This window comes from Theropithecus gelada, chromosome 4, assembly GCF_003255815.1.
Source record: "Theropithecus gelada isolate Dixy chromosome 4, Tgel_1.0, whole genome shotgun sequence".
NCBI classification, from domain to species: domain Eukaryota; kingdom Metazoa; phylum Chordata; class Mammalia; order Primates; family Cercopithecidae; genus Theropithecus; species Theropithecus gelada.
In genome coordinates this window covers 10528725-10546209 of record NC_037671.1, presented here as the reverse complement: position 1 = coordinate 10546209, position 17485 = coordinate 10528725, and the positions used below count along the sequence as shown (strand labels likewise).

At 41.8% G+C, this 17485-nt stretch overlaps 1 non-coding gene across 1 annotated transcript; it reads left to right on the top strand.

Moving 5' to 3' along the window:
• Window positions 1-12023: 12023 nt before the first annotated feature.
• LOC112623996 lies at window positions 12024-12127 on the top strand. Its single transcript, XR_003119327.1, has one exon. It is a non-coding gene; the product is annotated as a small nucleolar RNA U13 (small nucleolar RNA).
• Window positions 12128-17485: the final 5358 nt, after the last annotated feature.

Sequence of the window (17485 nt, the reverse complement as noted above, 5' to 3'; positions counted from 1 at the left end):
CTTTTCAACTTTTTGCCATAAGGTGGCAGTAGCCAGCTGTGTATGAACCAAACAACCCTTAGTGAACACCTTTGGGAAAATGGCAGAGGCTAAAGTCGATTTTGAGTATATGTTTTTAAAAACATGGCAGGTATTCTGAAGAATGTGCTCCTCATCCTTCCGGCCTCATTTTTTTTTTTTCTTTTGCAATGGAGTCTCGCTCTGTTCCCCAGGCTGGAATGCAGTGGTGCAATCTCGGCTCACTGCAACCTCTGCCTCCTTAGTTCAAGTGATTCTCCTGCCTCAGCCTCCCAAGTCCTTGGGATTTCAGGCCCGGCCTTGTCTTAAATAGCATCTTTCCAGTCAGCCCTTCCCTGTCCAGCCTCTCTCCAGGTAGGTCCATAAGGCTTTCTGGAGGTGATAACCGTTCAGAGTCCGAAAGCATCCGTGGTTGTCATGGAGGCAGAGGGACGAGCTGGGGGGAGGAATTCAGCCAGTTACTTAGGCAACTGTAAGTGGGGCTGGTCTGAGGGCAAAAAGAGGCAGGAAAAGCAATGAGGAGATGGTTGTAGTAGTGTAGGCAAGAGATGTTTGCCACTCGAACTAGGCAGGGTAGCAAGATACTGTGATTTATAATAAACATATATTTGGCCTTTGTCCCATTTTCTGAGCCATAGCTCCCAAACTCGGAATCTCCAGTGATAGGCGTCTTTTTGTATCTAATGAGCTGACAGGTGGCTGGGGGTTCCTCGATGGCCTCAGGATGGGGGCTAGTTACCAGGGGAACTGGCAGCATGATGACACGGTTGGAACCTTCAGCCCTCCCTGTGCCCCATTTCTGAAGAGGGGAGGGGGGCTGAAAGTAGGGAGCCAGTGATATCATCCATCATGCTTACTTTTATTTATTATTTATTTATTTATTTATTTATTTATTTATTTATTTATTTTTTGAGACAGAGTCTCACTCTGTTGCCAAGGCTGGATGGCAGCGGCAATCTTGGTTCACTGAAACCTCCACCTCCCGGATTCAAGTGATTCTTGTGCCTCAGCCTCCCGAGTAGCTGGGACTACTGACACCCACCACCACACCTGACTAATTTTTGTATTTTAGTAGAGACGGGGTTTCACCAGGCCAGGCTGGTCTCGAACTCCTGACCTCAGGTGATCCACCCGCCTCAACCTCCCAAAATGCTGGGATTATACGTGTGAGCCACCACACCCAGCCCATGCTCACTTTTTGAAGCTTCCATAAAAACTTAAAAAGACTGGGTTCGGAGTTTCCTTTCGGGTTGCTGAACACAGCTACATTCAGAAGGGGCGGTGTACTCCAACTCCATGGGGACAGAGGGTCCTGTGAGTGGGACCCTTCTGAACCTTGCCTTGTGTCTCTCTTCATCTGGCTGTTCATTTGTAGCCTTTAAAATATTCTTTGTAATAAATCTGTGATAGCAAGTAAAGTGTTCTCCCATGTTCTATGAGCTGCGTTAGCAAACGATCAAACTGAAAAGGGGATTGTGGGAATCCCCAATTGATAGCCAGTCCGTCAGAAGTACCAGGGGCCTAGACTTGCATCTGACTGTATCTGAAGTGGGGATTGGTCTTGTGGGACTGAGCCCTTAACTTGTGGGACCTGATGATAACTCCAGGTGGACAATGTCAGAAATGAGTTAAATTGTAGGATGCCCAGCTGGTGCCCCCAGAGAAGTGACTTGTGGGGAAAATCCATGCACATCTGGTCACAAAAGTGTTCTGTGGTGAGAGTCTAGTAAGAGAGAACAGTCTGCTGGCTTTTTCTTACTAAAACAGTGGTATGTGTGGAAAGATGGGGTGGGTTCAGTACAGGTTGAGTTTCCTGTATCCGAAATGCTTGAGACCAGAAGCCTTTCCAATTTTTGATATTTTTCAAATTTGGGGATATTTGCATAAGCAGATTGAGATATCTTGCAAATGAGACCCAAATCTAACATGAAATTCATTTACGTTTCATATATACTTTATATGCATAGCCTGAAGGCAATTTCATACAATATTTCAAATAATACCGTGAACGAAACAAAGTTTTGACTGAGACCTATCACATGAGGTCGGGTGTGGAATTTTCCTCTTGAGGCTCAAGAGCATGTTAGTGCTCGACATGTTTTGGATTTTGGAGTATTTCAGATTTCAGATTTTCAAATTAAGGGTACTCAACCTGTACAAGATACTTAGGAGGTAATCTACAGTGGTAATGGAAAGTGGGGAATCGAGAATGGCTCTCAGGTCCCTTTTTTTTTTTTTTTTTTGAGACAAGGTCTTACTCTGTCACACAGGCTAGAGTGCAGTGGTGCAATCTCAGCTCACTGCAGCCTCAACCTCCTGGGCTCAAGTGATCCTCCTGCCTCAGCCTCCCCAGCTGCTGGGACTACAGGCATGTACCACCACATCTGGCTAATTTTTCATAGAGATGGTGTCTTGCTATGTTGCCCAAGTTGGTCTTGAACTCCTGGGCTCAAGTGATCCTCCAGCCTTGGCCTCTGAAAGTGCTGAGATTACAGCCATGAGCCACTTCACCTGGTCAGCTCTCAGGTCTTTAGCGTGATCGAAAAGGAAGATGGGGACGTGAACCAAATGCAGAAAGACAGAGTGGGGAGGCAGAGGTTTGACGGAAGGGTGGTAACTGTAGTTTTGCAGTGTAGAGTCAGAAGTACGTGGAGAGCACTAGGAGAAGCTGTGCTATTTTACGCATAGACACGGCGCTTGGAGGAGAGGTCTGGGCTGAAGTCATGGAATTGGTTGTCAGCATAGTTAAAACATAAGAGTGGGTGACAGCTGCTGGGCAGAATGTCTGCAGAATGAGAGAGAACACCAACCTAAGAATCCTCAATATTTAAAGATGGGCAAAGGACAGGAAGTCCATCCAGAAAGAACAGTCAAAAAAGTCTGAAGAGAACCGAGAGGAAGTGTAGCTGTGGGAACCCAGGCAACAGTGGCTTTCAAAAAGGAGGCCATATTAGCTCTCTGGGGCTGCCATGGGAAGTAGCACAGACTGGGTGCCTTCAGCAGTGGAAATCTATCTTCTCACAGTGCTGAAGTCTGGAAGTCCAAGATCCAGCTGTGGGCAGGATTGGTTCCTTCCAAGGTCTGTCTCCTTGGCTTGTAGATGGTGTCTTCTCCCTGTGTCCTCACAGGGCCATCCCTCTTTGCATGCATGTGTCCCCATCTCCTCTTCTTATAAGGATACCAGTCAGATTGGATTAGGGCCTACCCTCATGACCCATTTTAACACAATTCCCTCTTTATTTTTATTTTTATTTATTTATTTATTTTAAGATAGAGTTTCCCTCTCTCACCTAGGCTGGAGTTCGGTGGCACAATCTCGGATCACTGCAACCTCCACCTTCTGGGTTCAATTGATTCTCGTGCCTCAGCCCCCTGAGTAGCTGGGATTACAGGCGTGCACCACCATACCCAGCTAATTTTTGTATTTCCAGTAGAGACGGGGTTTCACCATGTTGTCCAAGCTGATCTCGAACTCCTGACCTCACGAGATCCACCCACCTCGGCCTCCCAAAGTGCTGGGATTTCAGGTGTGAGCCACCGCACTGGCCAACAATTACCTCCTTAAAGACCACGTCTTCAAATATAGTCACAACGTGAGGTACAGGGGGCTAAGATTCTAACATATAAAATTTAAGGGGGTGGGGGGTACAAAACTCAACACGTAAGGGAGGGTAGAGAGAGGGTAGCTAGAGTCCAACAGTGCAGGAGGCCCAGTAAGTTAGAGGTGAAAAGGATCCTTTTAGTTTGGCAATGCAGAAACTATTGGTGATCTCAGGCATGCTTCCTGAAGCCAGACAGCAGATGATTCTACAGGAAGTCCTTGAATGGAAAAGAATACTGTTTGGAGAAATGTAAATAAATTCATTTGCATAGGGAGTTTAGAAGTGTAATTGTCAATACCTCTGATGACTTTTCTCACTTGTAAAGCAAGATATAAGGATATTTATTACCAAAGAGTTGAAATGTTACGAATAGGATGAGATGATCTCTAGAGCAGAATGATTTCATTTACTGAGCAATTTTTTCAACTTTTATTTTAGGTCCAGGGATACATGTGCCAGTGTGTTATATAGGTGTACGTGTTACAGGGGGTTGTTATACAAATTATTTCATCACCCAGGTACTAAGCCTAGTATCCATATTGAGCACTTTTTATGTGCCATTTGATTCATTGAATCCTCACAACAAATCGGTGAAGTATTCTTTATTATTTTTATTACCGAGTTGAGGAGTTGAGGCTCTGGGGAAGTAACGAATTTCCCACAGTGACATTGCTGCCAGTGGCGGGGCTGGGAGTCAAACTCGCAACTGTCTGAAAGCTCCTAAGCATCCGCCCTGAACCACTTCACTGTATTGTCCGCATTTAGACAGTCATCAAATGAGAGACAGATTGTCTGCAAAAAGTTTGTTTGTAAGTAATTTGCTTGGATCTTGGAATACTTTTTCCCATGAAAATTTGATCTGTGGTAACTGGGTCTCCACCAGCCCACAGACACAGTTTAAAGCAAAATGTACAAGAAATGCCATTTACATACTACCAAAAAGAGAAAAATCCAAGGCTTTTGCCAAGCTCGTGATTTAAAAAAAAAGTAGGCGGGGCACGGTGGCACATGCTTGTCATCCCAGCACTTTGAGAGGCCGAGGTAGTCGGATCACTTGAGCCTACGAATTTGAGACAAGCCTGGGAAACGTGGTGAAACCCTATCTCTACATAAAATACAAAAATTAGCCCTGTGTGGTGGTGCATGCCTGTAGTCCCAGCTACTTGGGAGGCTGAGATGGGCAGATTGCTTGAGCTCAGGAGTTTGTGGCTGTGGTGAGCTACGATCATGGCACTGTACTCCAGCCAGGGTAACAGAGTGAAACCCCAACTCGACAAAAATAAAAATTAAAAAGTGTTACATTCAAAGAGCCTAGAAGAGTACTCAGCGCATATAAGCCAATTACTATATGCCAGTCACTAGTTTAAGTATTTTATGCGTATTAACTAATTTTCAATAACATTTTCTGTTTATCTCAAAATTACATTTATGAGTCAAAGCATTCCCCAGTTGTGGCCAATGCATGACTTGATTCAAGCAGGAGTCAGAGGAAAGGAATGGGGATCCATAAGGTTATGGGGGATAAAGAAACAGGAGTTTCAGGACCAAATATTCACACACATGCCCCAAGGCTTTCCCTACTTACTTTCATATTGACATTTAATCAAGTTCTAGCATTTAAGAAAAATTTTTAAAACTTCTTGCACAAGAATATTCTTTCTTTGCTGTTTTTGTTTCACAACATTCCAACTCTTTGATAACAAATATCCTTATATCTTTCTCTCTTCTCTCTTTTTCCAAAGATAGATAGATAGATTAGATAGATAGATGATTGATAGATAGAGAGATGATAGATAGATAGATAGATAGATAGATAGATAGATAGATAGATATGGAAAAAGATAGTAGGCAGATGGATAGATGGATAGATCATTTGGCCTGTTTCTCTGGAGAACCCTGCCCAGTACAGTGTGACAAAGATCGCCCGTGATCAGCAGTAACGCTGTGAGAGTGAAGGACAGAGGCGAAAGGAATGCTTACCTACCACAGAGGACAGAGTGGGGAAGGGTCAATGCCTGCTCATGCTATACTTGGAGCCAGGAACCATTTAGACATGCTAAACTAAGGGGTGCTGGAGAAGATGAGGAGGGTCCCTTCTGACTGGAGCATTGGGGTTTGGGTGGGTGGAGGGAGGGGACGTGCAATACACAAGTAAAAAATATTAAAGAAGCCGGGCACGGTAGCTCATGCCTGTAATTCCAGCACTTTGGGAAGCCGAGGCAGGCGGATCACAAGGTCAGGAGTTTGAGACCAGCCTGGCCAACATGGTGAAACCCCGTCTCTACTAAAAAAATACAAAAATTAGCTGGGCATGGTGGCATGCACCTGTAATCCCAGCTACTCGGGCGGCTGAGACAGAAGAATTGCTTGAACCCAGGAGGCGGAGGTTGTAGTGAGCTGAGATTGCGCCACTGCACTCCAGCCTGGTGACAGGGCAAGACTCTGTCAAAAAAAGAAAAGAAAAGAAAAGAAAAGAAAAGAAAAGAAAAGAAAAGAAAGAGGAAGGAAGGAAGGAAGGAAGGAAGGAAGGAAGGAAGGAAGGAAGGAAGGAAGAAAGAAAGAAAGAAAGAAAGAAAGAAAGAAAGAAAGAAAGAAAGAAAGAAAGAAAGAAAGAAAGATTAGTATTCACAATCTAGGGAGTCCCTTCCACAGGTCTTTCAAACCTTCAGGCACTACTCAGTCAACACCTTTACGACCGACCGCCATCTTTATTCCTCCCTTAATGAATTTTGTCAGCTGTTTTGAGGTGTAACTTACAGACAATAACATCCACCAATCTTAAGTAAACAATTTGATGAGTTCTGGCAGATGCATGCAGTCCTGCTGCCACCACTGCCATCATAATATGGAATATTCCAGCAGCCAAAAAAGTTCCCTCGGGCCCCTCTGCAGCCAATCCCCTCCCCCGAGTCCCTGGCAACCACTCTGCTTTCTATCACTGTAGCTTTCCTTTTTAAAGAATTTCATGTAAGTGGAATCATACAGTTGGCACTCTTGCATCTAGTTTCTTTCACTTAGCATTGTATTTTGGAGATTGTTCTGTATGGTTACATGTGTCGATAATTCCTTCCTTCGGTTTGCTGCATAGCGCTCCCTTGTATGGATAAACCAGATTTGGGTTCCATTTACCAATTGGACTTTTGGGGGTTTTTTTCCAGTTTTTGTCTATCATGAATAAAGTTGCTGTGAACATTCAAGTACTGGCCTCTGTGTGGACATATGTTTTCATTTCTTTTGGGTAAATAACCAGGAATGAGATTGCTGGATCACATGGTAAGTGTATATTTAACATTATAAGAACCTGCCAAACTGTTTTCCAAAGCACCTATGTATGATTTTTAACTTACAACAGGAGAAAGTAGGGAAAGGAGCCAAAAATTTGCAGTTGCTTAAAATCTACAGGAAAAGTGCTTAAAGGGGGAAAAGCAGTTTGGGATTAGAAATGGCTTCCACGTCTATGTGCTGTTCTTTTCTATGGGCCACCAATTTTTATTTTAATTTAAGAGTTGATTGTACTTTAACTTCTTCAAATTAACATAATGTGGGACAGGTATGACTATTCTCTGACCTCCTATTCAAGCACACCAGAAAATCATGCATTTTAAAAACATTGTTTAGGTCAAATTAATTTTGGCTAGGTGCCCACCTTCCCTGGGCTGGAGGGAAACTCAATCTCAGCCATTTTTAGGGTTTCTTCTTATCTCCAGAGAAGTGGAATGGAGCCAGGGACCAAAACAAAAGAAAGGGGTCCTGCAGTCGACAGTCACTGGCACATCTGGGCTATCAGTCATCCAGTCCTTAGGTCACTCATCTGTGCTAAGGTGGTTCTGCCTATCTTAAGGGACTGATGACAATGGGCTCCTGTTGTTCTCTATAGTTGCAAATGTCCAGCACCCCTGATATTCCTATGAGATTCCTGGGGTACAGGAATGCTAGGCAAGGCTGGGGACCTGCAACCAGTTCCCCTCTGAGGCTTTGTGTGCCACCCTGAGCACGGGATACAGTTCCCAAAGAGGTGTGTAAATAAAAACCAGGGAGGCCGGGCGCAGTGGCTCATGCCTGTAATCCCAGCACTTTGGGAAGCAGAGGCGGGTGGATCACCTGAGGTCAGGAGTTCCAGACCAACTTGGCCAACATGGCAAGACCCCATCTAATACAAAAATTAGCTAGGCTTTGTGGCTCATGCCTGTAATCCCAGCTACTCGGGAGGCTGAGGCATGAGAATCGCTTGAACCAGGGAGGCAGAAGCTACACTGAGCCGAGATCGTGCCGCTGCACTGCACTCCAGCCAGTGTGACAGAGCTAGACTCTGTGTCAAACAAAACAAAACAGGGGAAAGGAGGCCTTGGAGATAACTCCCCTTTTCCAGCCAAGTAACCTGGAAATATAAAAGAATACTACACAAAATATCCTGCCAATATGTCTGTGACATGGCTAAAAATATTAATGTTTTTGAAAGTTGACAAAATGAACACATACAACTACTAGAAATATTGATACCAAATGGAAAATAATTAACTGTCAATTCATATTCTGCCTGCCAATATGACCATACCTTTCAGAAGACCCGTTAGTCCCCTGAGTGGCCTTCAAATTACTCCCCCAGAATAACAAAGCTCACAGCCTGGGCCTGGTTGAAGCTGACAGGAGAATGTGAAGACCAAATGAAGCCATTCCTAGAAAGGAGAGTCATCTCTGGCAGAAACAGCGACCTGGGGTGGGCTTTGGGCTTTTCTCCTCTATAGACATGCACTTTCGAGCTTAGATTTTCAGATTTTTCATGCAACAGAGAGACTAGAAGGTAGACTTGGGTAGAGACGTTGAGAAAGCTTTGAAAGAAGAAACTGCAGTGGTACATATGATGTGGGTGCATAATGTATTACAGGTGGCTAATCGTCCGCACATCCAGGGCGATGACCATCAACTGTGCTTGCCACAATGACTCAATGGACAGTCACGAGATACCTCCACCGAGCACTTGTGGATTGATGGCAATGGAACCTCACTGGTCAAGGTGGCTTTCAAGAGGCCTGTGGGCCATGAGCTGTCCTATCTGACTCCATTCAAATGCTCATGGCCCAGAGCTCCTCACCTCCATTTTGCCAGATCCAGTGACAGTATTGATCCTCATGGCATGGAATCAGTCGGCAGTTCTAGTCACAGCTGATGGATTCTTCTTCGTGGCGCACCCTCTTCTCTTGGCTCTGGGACATCACCTGGCTTTTCTCATTTGTCCCTGGCCCCTCCTCTTTGCTGGCCCTAATTCCACACTTAACCTCTAAATGGTAGCATCCCGTGCAGCTCAGCCCTCTCCTCCACGGTCGTGTGTGGCAGCCTCCACGGATGCCTGTTTTAGGTATACTTCCTTCCTCAGCAGCCCCTCCCTCTTCTGCCTTCTGCAGTTTGGAAGTCACTTGTGCAATTTGCTGGGATTTCATTGACTTATTTCTCCAAGGTAGTGTTTCCGTGGAGGGTGAAGTTAGGAGTTGCTGGAGACTAGATGCTGCTGAGCTGTCTGTTGGATTTTCCTTTCTTGCCTGTAATTGTAAACCATCCCTTTCCTTCACCTTATTGCTGCTGATGGGTATTTGCTGACTCTTCCTCTTTGTTCACACTGTTAGGTTTTGCAGGGAGGAAGGTTATGAGATTGGACTTCCCTTTGTCAATTTTAATCAAAAGTCAGGGACCCAATGAATATGTTTTCTTTATATTAAAAAAATCTTTATTAAAACAAGTACACGGCCAGGCGAGGTGGCTCACTCCCGTAATCCCAGCACTTCAGGAGGCCAGTGTGGGAGGGTGGCTTAAGGGCAGGAATTCAAGACCAGCCTGAGGAACACTGTAATACCCTCAGCACTACAAAAAATTAAAAAGTTAGCCTGGCATAGTGGGGTGCGCTTGTGGTCCCATCTACTCAGGAGGCTGGGATGGGAGGATCACTTCAGCCTGAAAGTTTGAGGCTGCAGTGAGCTAGGATGGCTCCACTGCACTCCAGCCTGGGTGACAGAGTGAGACTCTGTCTCACTGAAGGAAGGAAGGAAGAAAAAGAAGAAAAAGGAAGAGAGAGAGAGAGAGAGAGAGAGAGAGGGAGAGAGAGAAAGAAAGAAAGAAAGAAAGAAAGAAAGAAAGAAAGAAAGAAAGAAAGAAAGAAAGAAAGAAAGAAAGAAAGAAAGAAAAGAAAGAGAAAGAGAAAGAAAGAAGAAAGAAAAGAAAGAAGAAACGAAAGAAGAAAGAAGAAAGAAAGCAAGAAAGAAAAAGAAAAGAAAGAAAGGAAAGAAGAAAGAAAGAAGAAGTAAAGAAAGAAAGAGGAAGGAAGGAAGGAGAGACAAAGAAAGAGAGAGAAAAAGAAAGGAAGAAAAAAATAAAATAAAATTTTAGAAGGGATTTCTACAGTAACTCATAAAAACAGTCTATAAATTTCCTTCCTGGATCTTATCATCGCTTGTGATTATATATTTATTTGGGGAATAATATTTTAATTTTCTCCCATTTGTTGAAAACTCCATGAAGGCAAAGACCATATCTGCATTGTGGCCTCAGTCATTTGCAAAATGCCTGACACATGATAGATGTATATAAAGTATTTCTTGGGGTGAATAATGAATGAGTTTATCAGTCAGCCAGTCAATCAAGTAGTTAATCTACTTCTAGGACCAGGTTATTCCCTCTCATTCATAGTATCATAGGCATGCCCCCACTACATTGGGCTCTGTGTGTGTGTGTGTGTGTGTGTGTGTGTGTGTGTGTGTGGTTAGCATTAACAGCCAATGCCATTTGAGTAAAATGTACTTGTGATATGCCAGACACTCTGCTACAAATCAAGGTGATTGGATTCAAAGTATGAATCCTTTATATGCCTTTGTCCCCAGATAGCTTGAAGGCCTGAAGAAACAGTAGCTGGTGAGTGCCATATCAAAAGTATAGGCCAAAATGTGGTCTATCCATAGGATGGAATATGATTCAGCCTTAAAAAGGCAAGAAATTCTGACCCACACTACTACATGGATTCACCTTAAGGACATTATGCTCAGTCAAATAAGTCAGGCACAAAAGGACAAATACTGTATGATTCCACCAATACGAAGTACCCAGAGTAGTCAAATTCAGACAAAGGGAAATAGATTGCAGGTTGCCAGGGGTGGGGGAGCAAGCAGGAGGAGTAAACAGGGAGTTAATATTGAATGGGTATTGGGTTTCAGTTTGGGAAGATGAAAAAGGTCCTGGTGGATGGATGGTAGTGATAGTTGCACAACAGTATGATGTATTTAATGCCACTGAACTGTATGCCTAAAATGGTTTATGTTATGTATATTTTACCAAATTTTTTAAACTTAAAAATAAAGTATAGGCCAAATGCTATGGGAGCTCAGAGGAAACTTCTGAGAGGATTCTGATGCCAGCTACTGAGATAACATACATTTTTAATCTAGTATAGTGTATTAACTGAGATCATATGGGAGGGAGGGGTCGTTTTCATGAATTTAATAACACAATTGGTAAAACTAACAAGAGAAGAAAAATGCATTTCTCAAAGTGTTTCTCCTGTATAAAGGCGTTTGGAAGCTCTTCCTCAGCAGGCTTGGGCACTGATATGATTTGGTTGTGTCCCCACCCAAATCTCATCTTGAATTCCCACTTGTTGTGGAAGGGACCCAGTAGGAGGTGACTGAATTATGGAGGCAAGTCTTTCCTGTGCTGTTCTCGTGATAGCAAATAAGTCTCATGAGATCTGATGGTTTTATACAGAGGAGTTTCCCCGCACAAGCTCTCTCTTTGCCTGTTGCTGTGCATGCAAGACATGACTTGCTCCTCCTTGCCTTTCACCATGTTTGTGAGACCTCCTCAGCCATGTGGAACTGTAAGTGCATTAAACCTGTTTCTTATGTAAATTGCCCAGTCTCGGGTATGTCTTTATCAGCAGTGTGAAAATGGACTTATACAGGCACAGTCTCTGAACAGCAGTCTCAAATTCTGACCTTGATTTTGAATCCCCGTGACTGCATGGACCACAGTTTCCATGTCAACCTGAGCACGACACCTACTATATATCCTGTGACTGTTCACTTCTAAAGAGATTTGCCAGGCAGAACAGAGCCACTCAAATTACATTTGCTGCTTCTGAATCACAGTATTTTCCCATTTTAAAAAAGTCAATTTCACATTATATTGTCAATTCCAATATGTGCTTAACCATGTGATGAGCTCAAGCATCCCAAGTGCTCCAGGAGGATGGAAAACATTCACCCTGCACATATGGATGTGGCCATGAGCCAAAAGGAAAACACCGAGCCAGCGGTGCTCAAAGGAAGGTGGAGGTTCCCTTTCATGAGAACCGTGCTTTGGTAGCGGGGGCGGTTGTTGTTATTTAAAATTATGTCCTTGGAGCTGGATAAATAATAAATGATTCTTTTGTAGTTCATAAGCATGATGATTGGGTTTTCACACGCATTTGTGAGATGTACCTCCCTCCAATCTTGTTACCACATTGGCAAATTACCCATCTGATGTGAAAATATATATTATTGTTACAAATGTTGCTCTTACCCATTGCCTCTTTTTGCCTGCCACATTCTGGTCTACTCTTTCACCCTGGCACCTGAACTGGTTATTCCCCCCAAATGAGCGCAGTACAATGGACCATGGGACTCAAAGTGCCCCGAATAAAGGAGCTCCCCGAACAGTGTGTGCGGTCAGAATAAAGGAGCTCCCCGAACAGTGTGTGCCGTCAGACGGCTGTGTGCCACAGCCCATCCTGGAATGAGTCTCGCAATGAGGGAGCAAAACACCGTGCGAGCTGACTTGTTCCATCTGGTTACATCGTGTTCCAATGGTGGAGTTCCATTTTAGCTCCTTTTATGTTAAATGGTCATAAAATGCAACAAAAACTTCTCCTCTGAGACAGTCTTTTTGAAAAACACAAAAGAAACCGTGGATTTACAACCTGATAATTCAATTTCTCTAGGCATGAAATCAATGTTATCATCTTTGCTGAACTGGAAGCTCATTTATTTTCTACCTTGATTTTAATATCTCTAGGATGAAATCCGAGTATTTACTGTGTCTCCACGACCACCTTTCACATTGGAAAAATCTTTTATCAAACTAAAAATGTTTGAAGGTTTGTCTCCCCGCAGGTGAAATTCAACTGTCTTTCTGTTGCGTTTTGTTTGGGTCACATGCATGTTTTTGGGGCAGCAACAATGAAGCACTGAGCTGAGGGAGATGGGAAGACAGCATGCTTCAAAGGGCCCAAGCTCCTGAGGCTTTGCACTCACTTGCCCGCTCTTAAATGATGCCCAAAGACTAGCTGATCTCTCAGTATTTCAAAAATTGCCAACGATCATATTTTTTTAAAGAGATGAGGTCTCATTGTGTTGCCCTAAGCTGGTCTCGAATTCCTGGCCTCAAGCCATCCTCCTGCCTCAGTTTCCTGAGTAGCTGGGATTACAGGCACAAGCCACCATGCCCAGATTACATTCATGTTTGATTTAATGACTGCTTTATCAGCCACATTTGTTACACCTCTCTTGATGGGACAGCAGACTCTCCTGGAGATTTCTTGAAAATGTGTTTTTAAAGTAGGTGATCCTGTTTCAAAGGACAGATAAATGGATAAACAAAGTGTGGTATATCCATATAATATAATATTATTCAGCCTTAAAAAAGAAGACAGATATGGATGAATCTTAAAGGCATTATGCTAAGAGAAATAACTCAGACAAAAAGGGACAAACGTAAGTCCCTAAAATAGTCAAATTCATAGCAACAGCATGTAGAATGGGGATTGTCCAGGCTGGGGGCATGAGGGAATGGGGAGTTATTGTTCAACAGGTACAGAGTTTCAGTTTAAGATACTGAAAAAGTTTGGAAGATAGATGGTGGTGATGGTTGCACAATAATGTCAACGTATACTCAATGCCAGTGAATTGTACACTTTTAAATTGTTAAAATGGTAAATGTTATGTATATTTTCCATGATTAAAAAAATGTATTTTTTTAAAAGAGCCTACTGGGACTGTGTTGCAATTGCATTGTATCTATGGTTCACCTACAGATAACTTATAACTTAACAATATCAAGGTCTAATTCGTGAACATGGTATATCTTTTATTTATTTAGGTCTTCCTTAATTTCTCTCAGCAAAATTTGTAGTTTTCAGTGTACAGGTATTACACATATTTTGTTAAATTTATCTCTAGGTGATTTATGCTTTTGTATGCTATTTCTTTTTCTTTTCTTTTCTTTTCTTTTCTTTGAAATGGAGTCTCACTCTGTCACCCATGCTGGAGTGCAGTGGCGTGATCTCGGCTCACTGTAAGCTCTACCTCCCGGGTTCACACCATTCTCCTGCCTCAGCCTCCCAAGTAGCTGGGACTACAGGTGCCCGCCACCATGCCTGGCTAATTTTTGTGTTTTTAGTAGAGACGGGGTTTCACCGTGTTAGCCAGGATGGTCTCAATCTCCTGAACTTGTTATCCGCCCACCTCCGCCTCCCAAAGTGCTGGGATTACAGGTGTGAGCCACCGCACCCAGCCTTGTATGCTATTTCTAATATTCATTCATAGCATATAAAAACATGATAGATTTTAAAATAATGACCACATATCTTATGGCCTCAATAAATTCATTTGTTAGTTCTACTCATTTTCTATTTCTTATAAATTCCTTAGGATTTTCTACATAGATCTGCCATCTGTGAATAAAGACATTATTTCATCCTTTCCAATCTGCATGTATTTTATTTCTTTTTATTGCATTATTTCCCCGACTAGGACCTCCAGCACAACATTGAATGCAAGTAGTACAAGCAGACATACTTCCTTTGCTCCCATTATAGGAGGAAATTCTTGTCTTTCATCATTAAGGACAATGTTAGCTCTAGGTTTTTTGTGGCTGCCCTTTATTGGGATGAGGTTTCCTTCAATTTCTAGTTTGTTGTAGGTCTGTTTATCGTTTTCTATTTTTTAAACAAAAATTTAAAATTTAAACAAAATTAAAAATTTTCGATTTCTGTTGAATTCATATTCAACACATGAATGTGTGTTGAATTTTATCATATGCTTTTTCTGCATCTATGGATGATCATATGATTTTTCTTCTTTAATCGGCTAATATGAGGAATTACATTGATTGAGTTTCAACATTATACCAAACTTGCATTCCTGGAGTAAAACTCACGTGATTATAATGTATTTTTCTAAAAACTATATTGCTGTATTCATTTGTTCACAAAATATTTGCCAAATTTTTATTACAGTATCTATGTTCATGAAAGATATTGGTTTTGTAGTTACTTAAAATGTCTTCGTCTGGTTTTAGATTCAGGATAACGCTGGCTGGGAAACTTTCCCTCTACTTCCATTATCTAGAAAGGATTGAGAATTGATACCATTCTTCTTAAATGTCTAGTAGTATTGACCAGTGAAGCCATCTGGGACTGGAGTTTTCTTTGTGGGGAAGTTTATAACTATGAATTCAATGCATTTAATACATATAGAACTATTTCAAGTTATCTGTTTCATCTTGAGTAAGTTTAGGTAATTTGTGTCTTTCAAGGAATTTATTTTATCTAAGTTGTTGAATATATTAGTATAATGTCATTCATAATATTTTTAATCATTTTAAAGTCCATAGAATATATAACAATGTTCCCATGTTCATCCTTGATATCAGTAATTTTTGTCTCCTTTTTTTTTTTTTTTTTTTTTCTTTTTTCTGGCTATGGTCTGGCTAGATCCATCTTAGAGGCTTATCCATTTTATTGATCTTTTCAAAAAACCAATTTTTGGTTTCACTTATTTTCTCTGTTTCTCAGTTTTTGATTTCACTTATTTCTGTTCCTTTTGTTATTGTTCCTTTCATTTTATTATTGTTTCTTTTGTTATTTGTTATTGTTTCTTTCTGTGATGGTTAATTTTATGTGTCAACTTGACTGGGCATTGGGGCGTCCAGATATTTGGTCAATCACTATTCTGGCTGAGTCTGTGAGGGTATTTTTGGATAAAATTAACATTTGAATCCACAGACTGAGTAAAGCAGATTGCCCTCTCTAATGTGGGTGGGCCCCTCCAATCAGTTGAAGGTCTGAATAGAACAAAAATGCTGACCACTCTCCGAAGTAAGAGAATGATTTCTCCCTGATGGCCTTCGAACTAGGGTGTCAGCTTTTTCTTGCCTTTGGACACCAACTGAAACATCGGCTCTTCCTGGGTCTTGAGCCTGCCAGCCTTTGGACTGCAGCTACCCCATGAGCTCTCCAGGGGCTCAGGCCGTCTGACTCAGACTGGAACTATGCTATTAGCCCTTCTGGGTCTCCAGCTTGGCAATTTGTCCTGCAGATCTTGGGAGTTGCCAGCTTCCATAATTGCATGACCCTATCCTATTGGTTCTGTTTCTCTGGAGACTTCTAATAAGACTTCCCTCTACTTGATTTGGTCTTAATTCAGTCTTCTTTTTCTAATGTCTTAGAGTGGAAATTTAAATTATTAATTTGAGAACTTTCTAACAAAAAGCATTTCATGCCATAAATTTCTCTCTAAGCACTGCTTTAGCTGTATCCCACCAATTTTTGATGTTTTCCATAAAAATATTTCCCGCTTGACCATATGATTTATTTTTGACCCATGCGTTATTTAGATGCATACTGTTTAATTTCCAAACATTTGAAGACTTTCAGTTTACTTTTGTTATGGTCAGAGTATATACTTTGTATGATTTCAGTCTTCTCAATATATGTGTGGATAATTCTCCCACCTTTTGTGCTTCCAGTTCTCAAAAGTACCTGTGGAATGTGCCAGAAATGCAACATCCTAAGATAAGATGGGGATGGCCAGAACAGCCCAGGCTCTGTTCCACTGCCCTCCCTAGAAACAGGACGTCCTTCAACACTTTAGCCCAGCATGATAAGTGATGCCTGGGGTATAAAGTCCTGAGTAGGCTGCTTTCCAGGGTCCCTCAGCTGAAGTGCAAAAGGGGTATGCACAGACAAGTGCATTTAGAAAAAATGTATTCTGCTAGTTATTGGGTGAAGTATTCATAAATGCCAGTGAGGTCAACCTGGTTGATAGTGTTGTTCAAGGCCTCTATTTATTTACTGGTTTCCCTACTTATGCTATGAATGACTGAGGGAAGAGTGTTGAAATCTTCACCTATAACTGTACATTTGCTTATTTTTCCCTTCAGTCTTACCAATATTTGTTTCATATATTTTGAATCGCTCTTCTTAGGTGCATAAAAATTTAGAATTTTGTCTTCTTGATGAATTATTTGTCATTTCAAAATGTTCCTCTTTATCCCTGATAATATTCATTGTTCTGAAGTCTACTTTGTCTGATAGTAATATAGCTTTCTTTCAATTAGTATTAGCATAGTATACCTTTTCCTATCCTTTTACTTTTAACCTATTTGTGTCCTTATACTTAAAGTGGGTTCCTTGTAGACATCATATAACTGGGTCTGCCTTTACTTTGGAGTGTTTAGAATATCTGTATTTAACATTCAATGTGGTTAAGATGGGTGGGTTTAAATCTATCTTGCCATTTGTTTTCTATTTGTCTTATCTGTTCTTCTGTTCCCCTTTTCCTTCTTTCCTGTTTTCTTTTGGATTGTTTCTAATAATCTCATTTCCTCTCCATTATAACTTATTAGCCATACCTCTCTGCTTTATTTCAATATACACTCAATTTACAATATACACTCAGCTTATCATAATCTATCTGCAAAAAACGTTACACACCATTTCATGTACAGCATGAGAATCTTACAACATGATTCCACTTCCCCCTTCCAAAATCTGTGCTACATTGTCGACAGACAGCCTTGGCTGATTCAAGTGTGTGTAACTATGTCCATGCTTAGTATCCACA